Genomic DNA, 17569 nt, shown 5'->3' with positions numbered 1-17569 from the left:
CCATTCTTAAGGATTATGGGGAGGCTTCTGGACAAAATAAATTTCGACAAGTCAGGTATCTCTTTTTCTGCGAATATGTGTGATAACGATAAACAGCTCGTGAGCGATGTCCTTGATGTGCCTTTGATAAAAGGAGATGCTAAATATCTGGGCTTACCAACTGAGTGGGGGAAATCGAAGACAGAGGCATACTCTTTCATTGTTGAGAAAACTCTTGGCAAACTTCAAGGGTGGAAACAAAAGCGTATGTCTATGGGGGGAAAAGAGACTATGATTAAGTCCGTAACACAGACCATTCCAATCTATGCGATGCCGTGTTTCTTGTTGCCAAAAGGTCTGTGTGAAAAACTTAATTCATATGTCTCTAATTTTTGGTGGAAAGGAGATGCCGAGGCTAAAGGAATCCACTGGTGCAGCTGGGATAAAATGACAAGGGCAAAATCTGATGGTGGTATGGGCTTTAGGAATTTCAGGGCCATGAATGAGGCTCTTCTGGCTCGTCAAGGGTGGAGACTAATTCAGAACCCTCAATTTTATTGGGCTAGAATTCTCAAAGGGCTTTACTTCCCAAATTGCTCTTTTCTTGAAGCTAAAAGAGGTAGCAGAACTTCGTGGGCTTGGTTGAGTTTGCTGCAGGGGAGGGAGATTCTAAGCAAAGGTTTAAGGTGGCAAGTGCAGAATGGAGAATCTATCATGTTTTGGGAGGATAGGTGGATTCCAACTACATCTAATTTTGAAATTTCTTCCCCTAAACCAGAGGAGTGTGATATTAAGTGGGTGACAGACGTGATAGATCAGGTTAAGGGCAGTTGGAAAAAGGAATTGCTGGCCCAGGTGGTTTCTCAGGAGGAGTTGCAAGAAATTGTGTCCATTCCAATTTCGCAGTTGAAGAGACAGGACCATTTGGTGTGGTATCATACGAAGAATGGAATTTATTCGGTTAAGTCAGGTTATCATCAAGCTGTTCTGGCATTGTCTCCTCAAAGTAACGGCCCTTCCTCCTCATTCATTCCCAATAAGAAGCTCTGGGCAGTAGTTTGGAAGTTGAACATTCCCCACAAATTTTGCCATTTCTGGTGGAGGGCATGCAGCAATAGTTTAGCTACTAAGGAGAATCTTATGCGAAGGAGATGTGGCTCCTCAAAGGTGTGCCCTATCTGTGACAGCTTTGAGGAGTCCATTGAACAGTTGTTGTTTGATTGCCAGTGGGTTCATGCAGTTTGGTTTGGAAGCAACATAAATCTCAATGTGGGTCAGGGCCATCCAAGCTCTGTCCAAAAGTGGACTTCTCAAATAGTGGATGATCTGAAGGGAGAGCAGTTGACGAGTTACTTGGAGAAAGTTGTGACGATTGCTTGGAATATTTGGAAATATCAGAATGACTTCGTGTTCAATCATAATCGTATTGATCCCGAGAAAACTTTGAGGAGAGCTTTTGAGGCTCTTCATGAATTCTCAGATCTTAGGATCCCCCTTTTGGTCCATATGGATAACCCTATTGTTGAGGACGTATCTTCCCAATGAAGGGCTCTGGATCATGGAAGTTTTAAGTTTAATTGTGATGTCGCTGTTCATCGTAATGGAAGGGAAGGAGTTAGTGCAGCGGTCCTCAGAAATGATGAAGGAGTGTTAGTGGATGGGCAAGTGATCAATGCAAAAATCCTATCTCCTTTGCACGGTGAACTGGTGGCCATTCGTTTGGCGTGTGGGATGGTGAAATCTTTGGGCATCAGAAGAGCTATTGTGGAATTAGACAACCAGTTGGCTATTAAACTAAGTGTCTCTGAGCTTGTTCCCCCTTGGGATGTTGCAGCTGTGGTACTGGATATTAGGCAGCTCTGCCGGCAAGAAGGGATCTCGTGTGCCTGGATGGCGTCTCCTAGCCCTGTTATTTATTCTGTTTTAGACAGGGATATTTCCCCTCTTTTGTAAGTTGTAACCCTTTGGGCAAAGTTTGGATTATCAACCAAAAAAAAGAAAAAAAAGAAATCAAAGCTTGGATATAACTGTAAACTCTTAAGCTTCAAGCCAACCTTGAACAATTCACTTATCGACTCATTCCGTTTGTTTATTAGCCCTCTACTTCATGCAAAACTTCCATTGTTGCTTCAAGATATGCTGAGTTGGAACTCCCAGGCGTCCCTGTAATCTAAAGTTGCCTCTTTTGCATGATTGCTACAAGAGAGGCTGGTCCACAACATGGTGGATCCTCTGTACCAAATTCTCTGTACCTCTATATGGAAATATATTTTGGGTCCCTAGATTGGGTGAAATATTTTTTTTTCAAAAATTTTATGTGATCCAACGGCTGGCAATGCATTTCGGTATAGAGATACAGAGAATTTCGGTACAGAGGATCACCCTTAGGTCTACAAGCACTGGCTAACAAATGTAATGATTTCTTTACTTAGAGTGACATTCAGGTGCATTTGATTTCATGTTAGTTGTAGTCAGCACATCCTTTGCTCTTATATGTTTTGACACCAGGCTAGTTTTCCACAACTTAGTTATTTAGAATTTGTTCTAAATCAGTCAAAAGTGTTTGTTTCTTTCTTCAGCAACTGTCCCGAAAAGTTGCTGGAGTTGCCCACACCCATATATCTTACTTATAAGATAGTTCTGCGGTGTGATAAAGTTGTTGGACTTTCCGGGACCATTACCGGAGAGGATGCCGACCGATACACAGATATCATTGCCATATTGACATTCAAAGTCTATGTTCACAGAGTCTTCGAGGAGGAGGATATTTGCTTATCTTATCTCAGTAGCATTTTACGCATATACTCTTATTATTGTATACTCTTTCTTGTTTTGTAGACTTTAAAATACTTTCTAGAAGTCCAACGAAATATGTAAGGTTCTTGAGCCGAGCTAATTGCTGTTTTTCATAATACCTGACCACAAAATTTAGAGTTTGGAAGTATGTAAAATTTTGAGTTTCGAAGTATGTACGTACTAGAAAACAACGCAACATTTTTGTTATGCTTTTTTCTAGGCTGAAAGAGGAGGAAAGTACTACACCAGATATTTCCAATAATTGATTGAACTTCAGGAGTGCAGATAACATCTAAACGAATCCACTGATCACATAATATTATCTATCATCTTGAGTTAGCTCAGCTTATATCAATAAACTGACAATATCTAAATTGTAGGCCTTCAAGATTTGTGGTTAGTGAGCTGCAGCTTTTGGAGGCAACAGAAATGACCATTTTCTGTGGGAACTTAGTCTCTTTGTATGAATGTGGAAACAACTGCAAATCTGGACTTTCACCCATCATCAATCCATATTCCTGCATCAACCATGTTTTTGGCCATTTCTATTGACATTCTTGTGGTTTTCATTTACTTATTTACGTTCGTCTATAGACCATCCTCAAGCAAGACCCTTGCCTTACTGGACTCCCAACGGTACTTCACATTGCAAATTTCTTCAGCCATTCTCTGTGTTGCATTGGGTTTGATTTATTTTGGATTAGGTATTTGGATCGTTGTGGAGAAATTGATATCACAAGATAGCATAACACCTCAGCACGGGTGGCTAACATTGATATTCCAGGGGTTCACATGGTTATTTCTGGCTATAACTGTGAGCCTCCGAAGGCAACGGTGTCCATATATCATGACCATAGAGGCTTTGTTCTGTACTTGTCTTCTTATGTTCAGGATTTCTCTTCATTCCATCAATGTGGCTATCTATTGTGGACAAAGTAGTGTCAGTTAAGTGTGTGCTAGATATGTTATCTTTTTCTGCAGCAATTCTATTGCTCTTCTGTGCATTCAGGGACCAAAATTATGTGGAAACCAATATTGATGCACTCCACGAACCTCAACAAGGTGAATCAGCTGTTAGTGGGAATGAAAACATAACACCTTTCACAAATGCCGGATTTTTTAGCAGAATGTTGTTTTGGTGGTTGAAACCATTACTTAAACAGGGTAAGGAGAAAGTTCTTGAGGACAAAGACATTCCAAAGTTGAGGCAAGTGGATCAAGCGGAGACATGTTATTTCGGACCTCAGGAGAAGCTAACTAAACAGAAAGAAAAAGGAACACTGAATCCTTCAGTTTTGAAAACAGGTATTTCTCTGGCGGTTGAAAGCTATTTTAGTTTCTGGGTTTTTCGTGTTGATCAAGGTAATCACACTGGCTACCGACCTGTTGTTTCTGAGGGCTTTCATTTTGGTTGCTGAAGGAAAGGAAACGTTCAAATATGAGGTATATGCTCTCACTGCAGGCCTCTTCCTTAGGAAATGCTCCGAATCACTGTTAGAGAGGCAATGGAGCTTTAGAACTAGACTAGCTGGGCTCCAAATAAGGTCCTTGCTAACTGCAGCAATTTACCAGAAGCAACTAAAACTCTCAAATGCTACTAAGACAAACCATTCTCCTGGTCAAATAACAAATTATGTCATGGTGGATGCTTATAGAATAGGCGAATTCCTGTATTGAATTCTTCAGTCATGGACAATTGGCCTTCAGATCTGCCTTGGATTTTCAATCGTATACTACGCTATGGGGACTGCAGCTATTGTGGCAGTGGTAGTGATTGTTTTGACCGTGTTGGCAAATTATCCAGCGGCCAAATTACAGCATAAGTATTTGGCAAAGCTTATGGTGGCACAAGAAAGGAGGCATAAGGCTATGGCAGAGACACTGACGAACATGAAAGTCTTAAAACTATATGCTTGGTAGAGAAGAATCAAACAATTTGGGGAAAATGACGGCCCAAGACGTGTTTTGATAATTAATACCCTTCAAGAGCATGCTAAGAACAATTGTTAATGCTAAAAAAGTCCTTGGCGAGTATTAATTATCAAAACATGTCCTTGGCCGTCATTTTCCCAACAATTTGTCAGCAATCTTGTCACAAAAAGGGTACTATATGGTTCTATTTTGGGTATCCCTAATCAGGGTATCCGTTGCTACATTTTGGGCTTGCTACTTGGGATTCCTATCAATGCCAGAAATGTGTTCACATTTCTTGCGACTTTCTGCCTTCTTCAGGAGTCCATAAGAATGATCCCTGATGTTGGGGCAGTGTTTATTGAAGCAATTGTTTCATTCTCGCGAATCATAAAGTTTCTCAATGCACCTGAATTGCAGAATAGATATGCCAAGAAAATGCACGATGCTGAGGGACTCAACCAGACGATATTTATTAGTACCACCAGAATTTTATGGGATTCTAGCTCTTTAAAGCCAACTCTAAATGAAATAAACTTGGTGGTTCATTGTGGTGAGAAGATAGCTGTATGTGGAGAGGTTGGCTCGGGTAAATCGACCCTTATAGCCCCTAATTCTTGGGGAGGTTCCGGACATCAATGGCATGGTAAGTCTTCAATTACTTCTCTTACGGCTTGAAATTTGGCAAACTATGAATCGGCCGACCTATACATATGATGAAATTTAGCAAACTAAGACTTCAAGCTGCTCGTGAGCCGCTCGGCTCATTTACTACCCTAAAGATGAGAGCCACCATCACCATCTCTATTATAAAACAGAAGGGTGTGAGGACAAGTTGTTGCAATGGCTCAGATTTGTTTGGTCCAAAGTTTGATGTGTGCTCTCCAACTCTCTTAAGAAAGTGCCCACAATCTTTCAAATATTTCATAAAAATGTCATCTCTTCTTTTTACCTAGTTTCTGTCGTGGCATAATGAAAAAATAATAATAATTCTAGCTCCTGTCATTTGCCACCTCTCTCTCTCTCTCTCTCTCTCTCTCTCTCTCTCTCTCTCTCTCTCTCGCTCCTATCATCTTTCAAATCTCCACCGAGGTCTACAAATCCCGTCGGAAGCTAGGCCAAGAAACATTCCTTTGGGATTTTTGATTTATTCCGGCGAAGCTGGTTGAAGAAACCTGCGTGAAAGCTGGGCCAAGAAAGCTCCGTGAAAGCAAAGGTAATGGGTCTAACAAAAAAATCATTTTTTGAAAGCGGTGTGAAACATTCCTTTGGGATTTTTTTTTGTAGAGATCCGTATTTTTGGAAATTGTTTAAAGGTTTTATAATGTTAGAATATGGAATAAATGAGTGATTTATTGAATTATTTGATTTAGGGTCAATGTGGGAAGGTTGTTTGTAGAGAGGTACATATGCAATTTGTGATTGTGTGAGTATATATATGTGCGGGTGTGTGTAGGGAGAAAAATTTCCCAATCCTCTCTCTCTCATCTCTCGACCCCTCTCTCGGCTCCCTATCAGCTCTCTCTCACTCTCTTGCTCTCTCACCCAAAATTCCACCAAGAAAACCACCAAGATCCACCTTCATTCCACCCCTCAATCGTAGTCTTGAGCTTCAATTTCGTGGGTTTCGCTCGGAGGAGGAGTATTCGGTTGATTTTGAAGTTTGAGAGCTAGGGCTTGCTCAAATCGCGTGGGTTTCGATCCTCGACTTGAGGTAGGGATTTCTTGCTCTTGTTATGAGTTTATGTGATGATTAAGTGCCTAAATTGTGCTTTAGTTCGTTGGATTTCGACTTTGTGCTCATTCTCGATTTTCTGCAAAATCGCATGCTGTAATGCATTGGTACCGATACCTATTTTTTGAGGTACCGATACCTACTTTTTGAGTATTGGTACCTTAATCTCTGATTGCTCTCTGGATTGATTTGGTACCAATACCTATGATTTGTGGTATCGGTACCTAGTGCTCAGAAAACAGTTTTGAGGATGTTGAATTCCCTTTGATTGTATTGATTTCCGATCACTTCTAACACACTCTAAATATTGTCAAATCATCCCTACACTTGATTACTTGGGTTCCAATGATTCCTTAATCATTCCAATCCCTCGATACTTGTTAAGCGTAATCTTAGCACCATTGTAAATGGAAAATGTACCGTAAGGATGTTTAGGTGTACTATAGGTTATACGAGGCGTTGTGGTGAGTATGATGAGTAGTCGTGAGTCTGGCTAGTGATCCGAAATGTACCATTGTAACTCGTATCTTTGTGATTCATCTCGTTGATCTTCCTAAACTTCTTGGGCTCGTTTTATGACATTTTAATACAGAGGCTAGTGGTTAGTATGTCGTAAAGTTACTTATGAGTTCAGTATGCTATGTAGGATGTGGTGATATACATAGGGGAAATGTGTATACTTATCTACTAGTTGATGCTATGATATGGTTGATTGTTTCGGAGTGCTTTGAAACGTTAATGATCAATTGGTAAGTGGATATAATGAGATCATGTGGCATGTTGTATGGATGATATAGATTGGTTATAAGTTGAGAATGAGGTCATTCAGGAATATGAAATGGGAAACAAGCAATAGAATGATACCACGAATATGAAGAAAGCCACGGATCCACCGGATGGTGCGATGCCGGAATGAACATGGGACGCACGGGGTCCCAAATATCCGGACAAGAATGAAAGGTTTCTAATGGACGCACGGGGTCCCAAACGTCCGGACAAGAATGAAAGGTTTCTAGTGGACGCAAGGGGTCCCAAACGCCCGGACAAGAATGAAAGATTTTTAGTGGACGCATGGGGTCCCAAATGCCCAGAATTGTATTGAATAGAAAAATGGCTAATACTTAAGAAATACAAGATGAATTGATTATGTTCAAAAAGGGAATTTAGTGAACGTTCGTACTATTCTGCCAAGAGGTATACTCGTTGTCATTAACATCTTGGGATTCATTGTACATATATATTGTTGTTCACATATTACTGTTGGTTCGTGATCATTACATATACATATAGATAGAGGCAGAATGGGGTATTTGCGTAGCAATGGACAAGTGACGGGTGTGGACACATTGTGGTCTAATTAGGATAATTCGAGTCGGTTTATGCTTCTAGTTTGGCATATGAGTTGTTAGGAATACCCATATGAAATCATGATCCATTGGTTGTAGTATGCTCGTTTGTGATGGAAGTCTCATGTTTCTTTGTGGTATCTCGTCGTATTCACTCACTCTAAGTGCATGACTCATTATATTTTCTTACAACTTGCATATATATTTCTCTACTGAGCTAGTGTAGCTTAACCTATCATTTTCAGGTACATCACAGGGGCGCAGTCATGGAGAGTATGGAGTGCATGCAGACATCACAGACTAAAGTTATTTTCGAAAGTACTTGTCTATCTTCGTAAAACAAATTGCATTGTATTGTTTTCTCTATTTTTGGAATACTGTATCGATTGGACAGACTTGTGGATTCAGAAAGTGTAATGTATGTTGGGGTAGTGTATGTACTATTTTGAGAATTTGTATTTAAAATGGTATTGTTATTTATGTTGAAAATCGAGGGCGTGACATTTTTTGGGAGTTTTTGGTGTCTGTGTCTTTCCTGGGTGAAAGTAGTGTTTAAATTTCAATCAAGCTGCTGTTCTTGGTGGATTTTGTGCCTGTTCCGAGTGTTCAAGAAATTTGGGTGATTTTTTTTTGGTGTGGGTGGGTGTGTTGTTAAATGTTACACATAATCGAGTTTTGTTATTTTGACTCCTCTTGACGTTCCGTTTTGAATGATAATTTAGTAGTGTAGTCTGCGCCCAAGTCCATGTGTTTTTAGACCCTTCTTTTTCTTTTTCTCCATTCCTTTTTCTATTATCATCGGGTTGCCCGTGCCTACTGCTTGCTCGACCAAAGTGTGTCACAATAAAGAGCGCCCCAAGCGTAGGGCTAAGTCGGTTGCAGCATAATATCCGGAAGTCCGGAGTCAAATGCACAGGGAGCCAATAGAACTAGGCCGGAAGGTTTGCTTTACGAAGGGTTTTTAGCGTTAAGATCGCCAACCTTTAGATTTGGCGTTGAGACGGCCAACTTTTGAGTGGTGGAATTCTCTCTACCTCCTAACTTAATTGAAAACGAAGATTGACTAGAAATTAAAAGCGGCTAGGTCTAGGGGTTCATTTTGCCCATAACTTAGGTCATTCAATGCTTTTCTTTGATAACTCAAGTAAGAGTCATTGTCATTTGATCTCACTCGGAAAATTTAGCTATGAAAATCAAGTTTAACTCATACAACGGGGTTTGGAAATGGATGAAAACTCGTTTAGGCATTTTATCAAACACAAAGAGAGCCATGGTTCCAAGCATTGAGTGTGCCAAGAGACTTGTCTACACCCAATCAAAGAAGTTAACATCTCTAGGTTTAGACCAAAGATTCGAGCTTAACAAGTTCTTTGAGGCATTTTGCCAAACACTTAGAGTGACATAGCTCCAAGCATTATATGTGGCAAGAGATCAAATCCTTGCCTACACATAATCAAAGAGGTTAACAACCCTTGGTTTTGTTACATAAAGATAAGAACTTAATCCATTTACAAACCACATTAAGCACAAGAAATGAGAGAAGTCATTAAACTACCCAAGTCATGGGGTAGAAATCACCCCATAACCAAGCCTTGATCACTACTCACCCTTAGTGGGTGTAAACATGAAGGGAAATGAAGAGAGATACGAAAACATTCACAAAAACGAAAATAAAAACTAGATTAATGTAAAGAACAAGAGTACTTACAAGTTTAATGAAGAACAAAAGTCTTAAAACCCTAGCAATCAACCTCCATTGAAGAGAGAGAGAGAGCTAGGGAGAGGAGGGAGGTAGAGAGAGAAGTGAAATTGAAGGATAACCTACTAAAATGAGGTTAGAAAGTATTTATAGGCCCTCAAAGTCGGGTTACAAAGGTCCAAAATACCCCCAAGTTAAAGTGCAGTCGGGTACAAAAACGCAGATTTTTTCCAGGTTGTACCGGTACCATGAAATCCCGGTACCGGTACAGGTCTTGTTTCTCAGCATTTTGGACCAAATCTGTCCGAGGTGTACAGGTACCACAGATTCGCGGTACCGGTACATCGCTGGCAGAAAACTTTCGAATTGTTTTCTTCCTCTAACGACCCCTTTGACATCCTGAACACTCTTTGACACTTCTTTAAAAGCTCATTGGGACTTGGTGGCGGGGTGCCACATGATCTTGGTTCTTTGGATGATCCTGGGTTGTTTTCCTTGGCGTTCAAAATGCCTTGTTTTTCACTTTTGACCTGTAAGGGCCAAAAACACCAACTCCGCACAATATCATCTAATTAAAGCAAGTTACGCACGCGAGAGTGACAAAATAGGGATCTATAGGCCCATTTATTTACACTATCGAGGGCTTATCACCTACATGGGTAGAAATTAATACAAGTCTTGGCAGAAATTAAACTTTAGAATAGTAACTCCATGGGTACATAATTTTCAGCAAATTGAGCCAATTCCAATCGGGGTGGGTAGTGCCGTAGGCACGGGCAAGCACTATGCCTCCAGTGATTGCTTACACTGAGGTATTTTAACCAAAGCCTGAGTTCTCTGTAACTTTTTTCGATAGCCTGTTTTTTTCTCGCGATCCGAACTAATTTTTTTTACTCTTTATATGGTTAGTTTATGGCATTTGATAACTATTAGTGATTGAAGTTACATTAAGGTTTTTGATTTATGGGTTCTAATATGTTCTTTAATTTCTGCAAATGGGTTTAATGTATGAGGTGGGGATCAATAGTAGTGTTATTTTAACTTTTTTACTTGGTATTTTTTGCGATTCCATAATCAAATTGATAATCCTGTGTATCTAGCTTAAAAGTTTAGTTGGGGGAGTGCCGTAAGAACAGCTAATTCTCTTTCGTGGCACTAAGAAGAGGATCACATACTACACAACAATGAATTGATTTAGTATTTGAGCCACTAGCTAGCAAATGCCATTGGCACGACAATTCCAATAGGGGTGCATAGTGCCGTAGGCACGGACAAGCACCGGTGATTTTATATAACTGTCTGGCCTTTCATTTTGTTGACTTCAACATTAGAATTACCCATGGCAAAATTCAAGATGATCAGAAATCACTAAAGGCTGATTGAATCACATATGTTTTTAACGAAGATGGATGATAAGAGTTTGACCATTCATTTCTCTTGAGAACAATACGATTTGTTTTTTTTTTTTTTTAAACATGGTAGGATACTTCCACTCATTAATAAAAAACCATAGTAGTACATCGAAGATGATGATTTTCGTTTCACAGAGGATTCAATAACTAACCAGAAGGTCTAGTTTTTCAAGTACGAATACTAGAACCTCGCAAACATGAAATTGCCAAAGTGTGAGTAACTACTCTATGAATAAAAACAAAATCACAAATCCTAACCGATCAACTCCTCGGTGAATATCTTCGATGACAACTTCCACTTCCAATTTTTTGCAACCCAAAATATGAATCGATGGAAAAACCGATCTAACCGATCTGATTTGTCATCGAACCACCATCGCTGCCAAAGGACCATAACTGCTGCCATTGTCGAAATTCAAAGCGGCACCTTGATGACGAAGGAGAAGCCGAGATAAATGAAAAAATGGAACAACACCAAAAAACTCTAAAGTCGATCTGAGATTGAAAGAAAAAAGAGACCTCCCTGGACATGAGGGATTAAGGAAAGCGAGAAAAGAAACCATCACTTACGGCGAAGAAAAACACCCATCAAGTTTAAAACCCTCCGAAGATCCAAAAAAAAAAAAAGTTTAAAATCCTCCCGTCCCGCCGCCGCATTAGAGTGGTGAAAATCCTAGGAGGAGGGAGGGGAAGGAAAAGAGAAAACGACTAAGGTTTTTTCCTTCGGTTTCGTACCTATTAGCATCTCCAACCCATGGTCTAATCCTTCAAATTTTCCTTCATCCCTCCATTTTGAGGAAATTAAAATCAATTCTAACCCATCCTCCAAAAAAGTGCATGTTTTGACGTCAATCCTCCGTTCTAACCCCCCCCCCCCCCCCCCCCCAAAAAAAAAAAAAAAAATGAAGACAGAAAAAGAAAGTGTTTTGGAGGATGGGTTGGAGCAAACACATCCTCCAAAACAGTAAAAACTAAAATATAGAGATTTGGAGGAATGAAGGATGGATTAATGGGGATGCTCTTAGGCTAAAAAAGTTTAATATGTTTCGTTTAAATACACCGATTTCGGTTAATCTATTTTTTTGCTTGAATAATACTCAATATCAACACATAAGACCGTGGTAAGTATCTGTTGACCTCTCTTCGCCGTGCAAAAAAAGTCACATTAACTTCACATGGGAATCGTATTTCTATTATAACAAGAAAATTACATATCGGTCGAACTGAAAATTCACCACATTTGCGTATTCATATGTATCAATAGCTACAACCATGTTATTACTCCTGCATGTATATAAAAAAAAAAACTCTTCCATGGAGGAAATTCACTCTTTATGGAAGAATTTGTTATAAATTCGGATTGTTAATTGCTGAGACAACGCGGCTGAGATGCTGATACTGGGAGCCGTGTTGGAATAGAAGAACGCGCAACAAAGACAATCACGAACAAGTATGAACTAGAGGCACTCCCTCTACAAACACACAATAATGAGAAAACTCTCAATTTTCATTAATCGAATCAAAAAACAACTCCTTAGCCCTAAGGCTTACAACCTTATTTATACTAATAGAATTCCTAAACCTAGCTTTCTTAAAATCTAAAAAGGAAAATAAACATAAGGAAATAAAATCAATCCTAATTTTCTTTGACTAAGAAACCTATTCAAAATAGGAAAACTAGATCAAATCAAACTAGGAAAATAAATACTTATAAATTATCTTGACTAAAATAAAACATTCCTACTAAAATGCTAAACTCAAAATAATAACTTAAGATTCCTATATTTCTAGAATAATCAAAATATTGGCCGACATCATCCTCCCCCGCTTGAAGAAACTCGTCCTCGAGTTTATATAGTTGAATTCGCCAAAGCTTGTCTGCATCAATCTTGTACTTCAAATTTATTTTTTCCAACCCAAACTATAAACAATAATCTGAAAATTGTGAGGAAATAATTTCCATCAATAAAACAATTCTATCTTCCTCCTGGATCGAAACACAAGGACGCTTGCATGTAGTGTATTCAATAAACTCCCAAAACGGATCAATAAATTCAATTTCCAACAACACTAACTTTGTAACTTCTTCTTTTTGCAACATTTTCTGATTTTCTTTTTTTGGAATTTTCTCCATTGGTTTTTCGTCAAAAACTAGTGGCTTATTCCAATCCACTACTGGATCTGGAATAATATTTGATGTGAATGGCCACTCGATGGTAGCTTCATCCACTTTTGTGCTCCCCCTAGACTGATGGTTACCAGCCAAAGGTATGGTGATAGAAACATCATCCGACACCACCTCCTCTTTCGGAAACTGAGGTTGAATCGGACAATGGCGAGGTGGGTTTCCACCAACAAACAAGGCAACAATCTGATCAGTCAGCGCTACAAATGCCTCCTCCATCTGCTGCTCAAGTTGTTGAAACCTGGCCTATCCTCCATTTGAGCATCCCGCGCAGCATCATCTCGCTCATAGACTTCATCAACATAAGTTGTATGACCTCCTCTTCCACCTCGGCCTCCAGCACGTCCTCCGGCCATAGCCAGGATTGGAACGAGAGCTCTGATACCAATTGCTGCAACGCAGCCTCCTTTTACGAAACTATTTGCAAGAAGAGATCATGAACTTGCTTATGTTAAAGATTTTATCTTTGAAACGTAAACACAAATGGGTATGAACTAGAGGTACTCCCTCTTCGAACACATGATATGAGAAAACTCTCAATTTTTCTTTAATTCAATAACAACTCCTTTAGCCCAAAGGCTTACAACTTATTATATAGGAAAAAATTAAACCTAACCCTAATTGATTTGTCCGAAAAGGAAGCAAAATCAATTAATTAACAAAAAATACCAAAAATAAAAAATTCTACTTTGACTAGGAAATCAAATACTAGAAAGAAATATCAGGTTGCCAAAACAAGAGGCAACTAAAACGAAATTTCCTAACAAAATAATAAACTCAAAATAATGTGCAATTAATTTATATTATTCATATTTCTGTTCTGCATCATTCTCCCCGTCTTGAAGAAACTCGTCCTCAAATTTCCATTGCTTCAAATAATTTCGAGCGCCTAAGCTTGTTTGCATTGGTCTTGAATTTCAAATTGGTTTTCTCAAACTGACATTGTAAATAAGTGCCATGAAAGATTACCATGAAATCTCGGTACAACAAGAATTGATGCTTTTGTTTGGCTGACTGCTCAAGAAAAAATTGCTACCAGATCCGTATTAGTTAGGAGAAATATCATTCCTCCAAATCTTGGCAACTACCCTATATGCTCTGCTTCTTCAGAGACACCTTCTCACTTGCTTCTCCTTTGTAACTTCGCTTGGAATATCTGGTGTGATATCTTTACATGGTGGAATACTTCTTGGATTTTGTGGGCACACGCCCCAAAAGTTTTCAATTTTTGTTGTTAAAATCGAGTGCGCCCTTTTGGAAAGCGCGGCAAAATGCTTCGATTCAGAATCGCTATTCGGGTTTTAGTAGTGAAATACCCAAAGAACCGAACTTGAAACGTTTGCTACATGTATGATTTGAAAAAGGCTTGTAGACTAGACCATCGTCACCTTCGATATCTGAGGTTCGGGAGCCAGGTTATGAGAGGGGAAGGGTTTTATGGCTCCCTTCTCGCCCAATCCGGAGATCAGTCTCTACTCGGGCATTTTATAAAACGTTTGCATTTTTCTCTCATTAATCATTTTTTAGCCAATTAGGGCGGGGGGAACAGTTAAAAGGGGGATTAAGACCATAGCAAGTTGCATTTATGTGACAAAATGATGAATGCTTTATTGAAACAATGAATAATAGATTGAGAACAAGCATCTATGAACATTTAGGTAAACGGGAGCACACTGGTCAATATTAAGGCATGCAGATAGAAGTCTGTATGCACTGGCCACGCCACTGCATGCATACAGAGGTGACCTACGTATGTCACACCAGAACTGGCGTGTGCCGGAAGACCTAAACTCACAGCTCTTGTTTTCAACCCTCTGGGCTCTGGAAAGGACCATTGCACACTCAGGACAAACCATACAGTTTATATAACAGTATATGTACAGGAACAGGTAGCAGAAATGGACCTAAGGAAACAAAATAGAAAGAGCACCCCATAAACAGTGTGGGGAGACAAATAGAGGCCAAGACTAAGCTACCATGCAAGGGCCAGCCACTGGACCTTGACATAACTGCCATACGCTGATCACAAGACATCGTACGCCAGCTATGTCATTTGTTCAATGCTTGGCTTTGCATCATTCGGGCTCGGGAATGTGACCAGAAGGATCCCAGAGGCTTGCTAAAGCAGGAACAACAAATAAATAACTACGCAATTCTAAAATACAGAAAGCTGTAAACTGGTTATTAGCATGCAGTGGGGTGATAAAATAAAAGGAAAGCAGAAAAATAGCTAATCAACGATCCCCACGCCAGTATTGCACATACTACCATAATTGGCGTACGGCTTAATATTACTGGCGTGCGCCAGTGATAGCCACATACGATCCTTGAAACCTTGCCAGCTTTAGGGCTAGGACTGGTATTGATTACCAGCCTTGACCTTGCCAGCCCCTCTCAGAGGTCAAAATAGATTACAGAATGAAAGGTAGTATACTTTTTGGATTGAGTTTTGATGATGGATTTGAGCTTTGAACTTGTGGTATGGTGGATGGATGAGGGGTATATGGATGCTATGCTATATAGGAGAGGTGTTTGCTTACTCTTTCAACTAGTGAGAGAGGGCCAGTGATAGCCACATACGATCCTTGAAACCTTGCCAGCTTTAGGGCTAGGATTGGTATTGATTATCAACCTTGACCTTGCCAGCCTCCCTCAGAGGTCAAAATAGATTACAGAATGAAAGATGGTATACTTTTTTGGATTGAGTTTTGATGATGGATTTGAGCTTTGAATTTGTGGTATGGTATAAGGCTGTCCAGCCACCCGACCCGACCGACCACCCGACCCGAAAAGTAAACCAACGGATGGGTTGAAACATAACACTCAGTCGGGTTCGGGTTAAATTTTGTGGACCCGACCAACAATCGGTCGGGTTTCGGGTGAATGATTATAAATGTCGGGTCACCCGACCTGACCGAATTGCAAACTATATAATGAAAGTTTTTACACTCATACATCATTTAGGGTTCTTTGAGTTCTCTCATTTCTCTCCGCCCCACCTCGGCACCCCCACCCCACCCCCAGGTAGGCACCCAGCCCCAGGCAATCGGCGACCAGACTGGCCGGAGAAACCAAAGTCAGATCCTTCTCTAAGTTCTCTCCAGTCTCCAGTCTCCAGTCTGACAGTCTCCACCCTCGCTACTGATCGAAGACGAAACCCCGCCTCTCCTCCTCACCCTAAATTTCCTCACCTCTCGTGTGATTTTGTCTACGACTGTGATTTTGTACGAGTACTCAAAATGATCAAGTTTATATTTTGACAGAAATTCACCAGTCCGGATATTTGGGAAAAAGTCAAGTTTAATATTTGGGAAATAATTTCCGTTCCCATTTTTTGATAAATGCAATTTTTTGTATTTTAGTGAAAAAATTACACATAAAATTTTTATTGCAGGACAGAAAATAGAGTGCATTTATAAAAAAAATGAGTGTGAAAATCACCACCCTTATATTTTCCTTTTCACCCTGTGTAATCTCTTTTGATCAGATGATAGAGAGAGTAAAACATACATACGTACAGATTAAATGATCAAGTTTATATCCAGACTGGTGAATTCATTTTAGTTGCATGATGGTAGAAAAATGATCAAGTTTTCTGCTGATTTGTTCAATGTTCATGTTATTTCTTTCAGAACAGAGATTTGTGAATTTTCATAATTTGTATACTGTGTCTGGAAGTGCTGATGACATTGGTAGCTGTTTTTTGAAGAATGCGACTGAACCATGCCGGTTTATTAGCACAATTTATTTCTGGATTAGTTTCTTACAGTTTATAGAGGAGCATCGTTGTTGCTGTCTGCTTCTTTACAGAATGCTTTATTACAAAAATATAAAAGTGATTGGTATTAAGCTATTAAGCGCAATTTGGATGAATAGAATGTAACATTTTTTGCGGACTCATCAGCATGAAAATTACGTTAAACTCAAATTCCTAATGAAAACAGCTAAGGGATCAAAGAGATCTCATGCGGTCCATTTCTAATTTTTATGACTGTTATTTTGTTCTATGCTGAAAGATGTTCATGTTTGTACATCAGTTCATGTTTGTATTGTTGTGTTGTAGTGCTGCCTATTAATCGAATCAATGTTGCCTATTCAAGTTTGTTTAAACTTTTAACTAATTGACAACCATCTGATCGTCACACTTGATTGTTGTAGGTGATGGATCCAGTTTTTGATTTCTATCCTGGTGGGGAACTTGAGGATGATGAGGTAGATGCTGAAGAAGTTGAACTTGGAGGTAATTCTAATCCTCTTGTATCTACCGATGCCGATATTGTCGATGTTCAAGATGATACAGTAGTTGAAGTTGGAGAAAATAGACCGAAAAGAAAGCTTCCACCACAAGCGCCTAAACCTAAAAAAGAGAGATATAGGTCTATTGCCTGGGATCACTTCAATGAAATTAAAGAGGGGGTAGTTACCAAATGGGCTGAGTGTAAGTATTGCAAGAAACAATATAAGGCTGAAAGTAATAAATATGGCGTTAGTAATTTGAAAGCTCAT

General features: G+C 39.5%; 1 protein-coding gene and 1 long non-coding RNA gene across 3 annotated transcripts in view; one reads left to right on the top strand and one right to left on the bottom strand.

Moving 5' to 3' along the window:
• Positions 1 to 17569, bottom strand: part of LOC131302417 (disease resistance protein RPV1-like) — a 73217-nt gene that overhangs the window by 25838 nt on the left and 29810 nt on the right. The window lies entirely within an intron of this gene.
• Positions 7510 to 8160, top strand: LOC131302562 (uncharacterized). The gene is made up of 2 exons (XR_009191807.1): positions 7510 to 7931; positions 8013 to 8160. It is a non-coding gene; the product is annotated as an uncharacterized LOC131302562 (long non-coding RNA).

This window comes from Rhododendron vialii, chromosome 1a (assembly GCF_030253575.1).
Source record: "Rhododendron vialii isolate Sample 1 chromosome 1a, ASM3025357v1".
NCBI lineage: Eukaryota > Viridiplantae > Streptophyta > Magnoliopsida > Ericales > Ericaceae > Rhododendron > Rhododendron vialii.
This window is presented reverse-complemented; position numbering and strand designations above follow the sequence as displayed.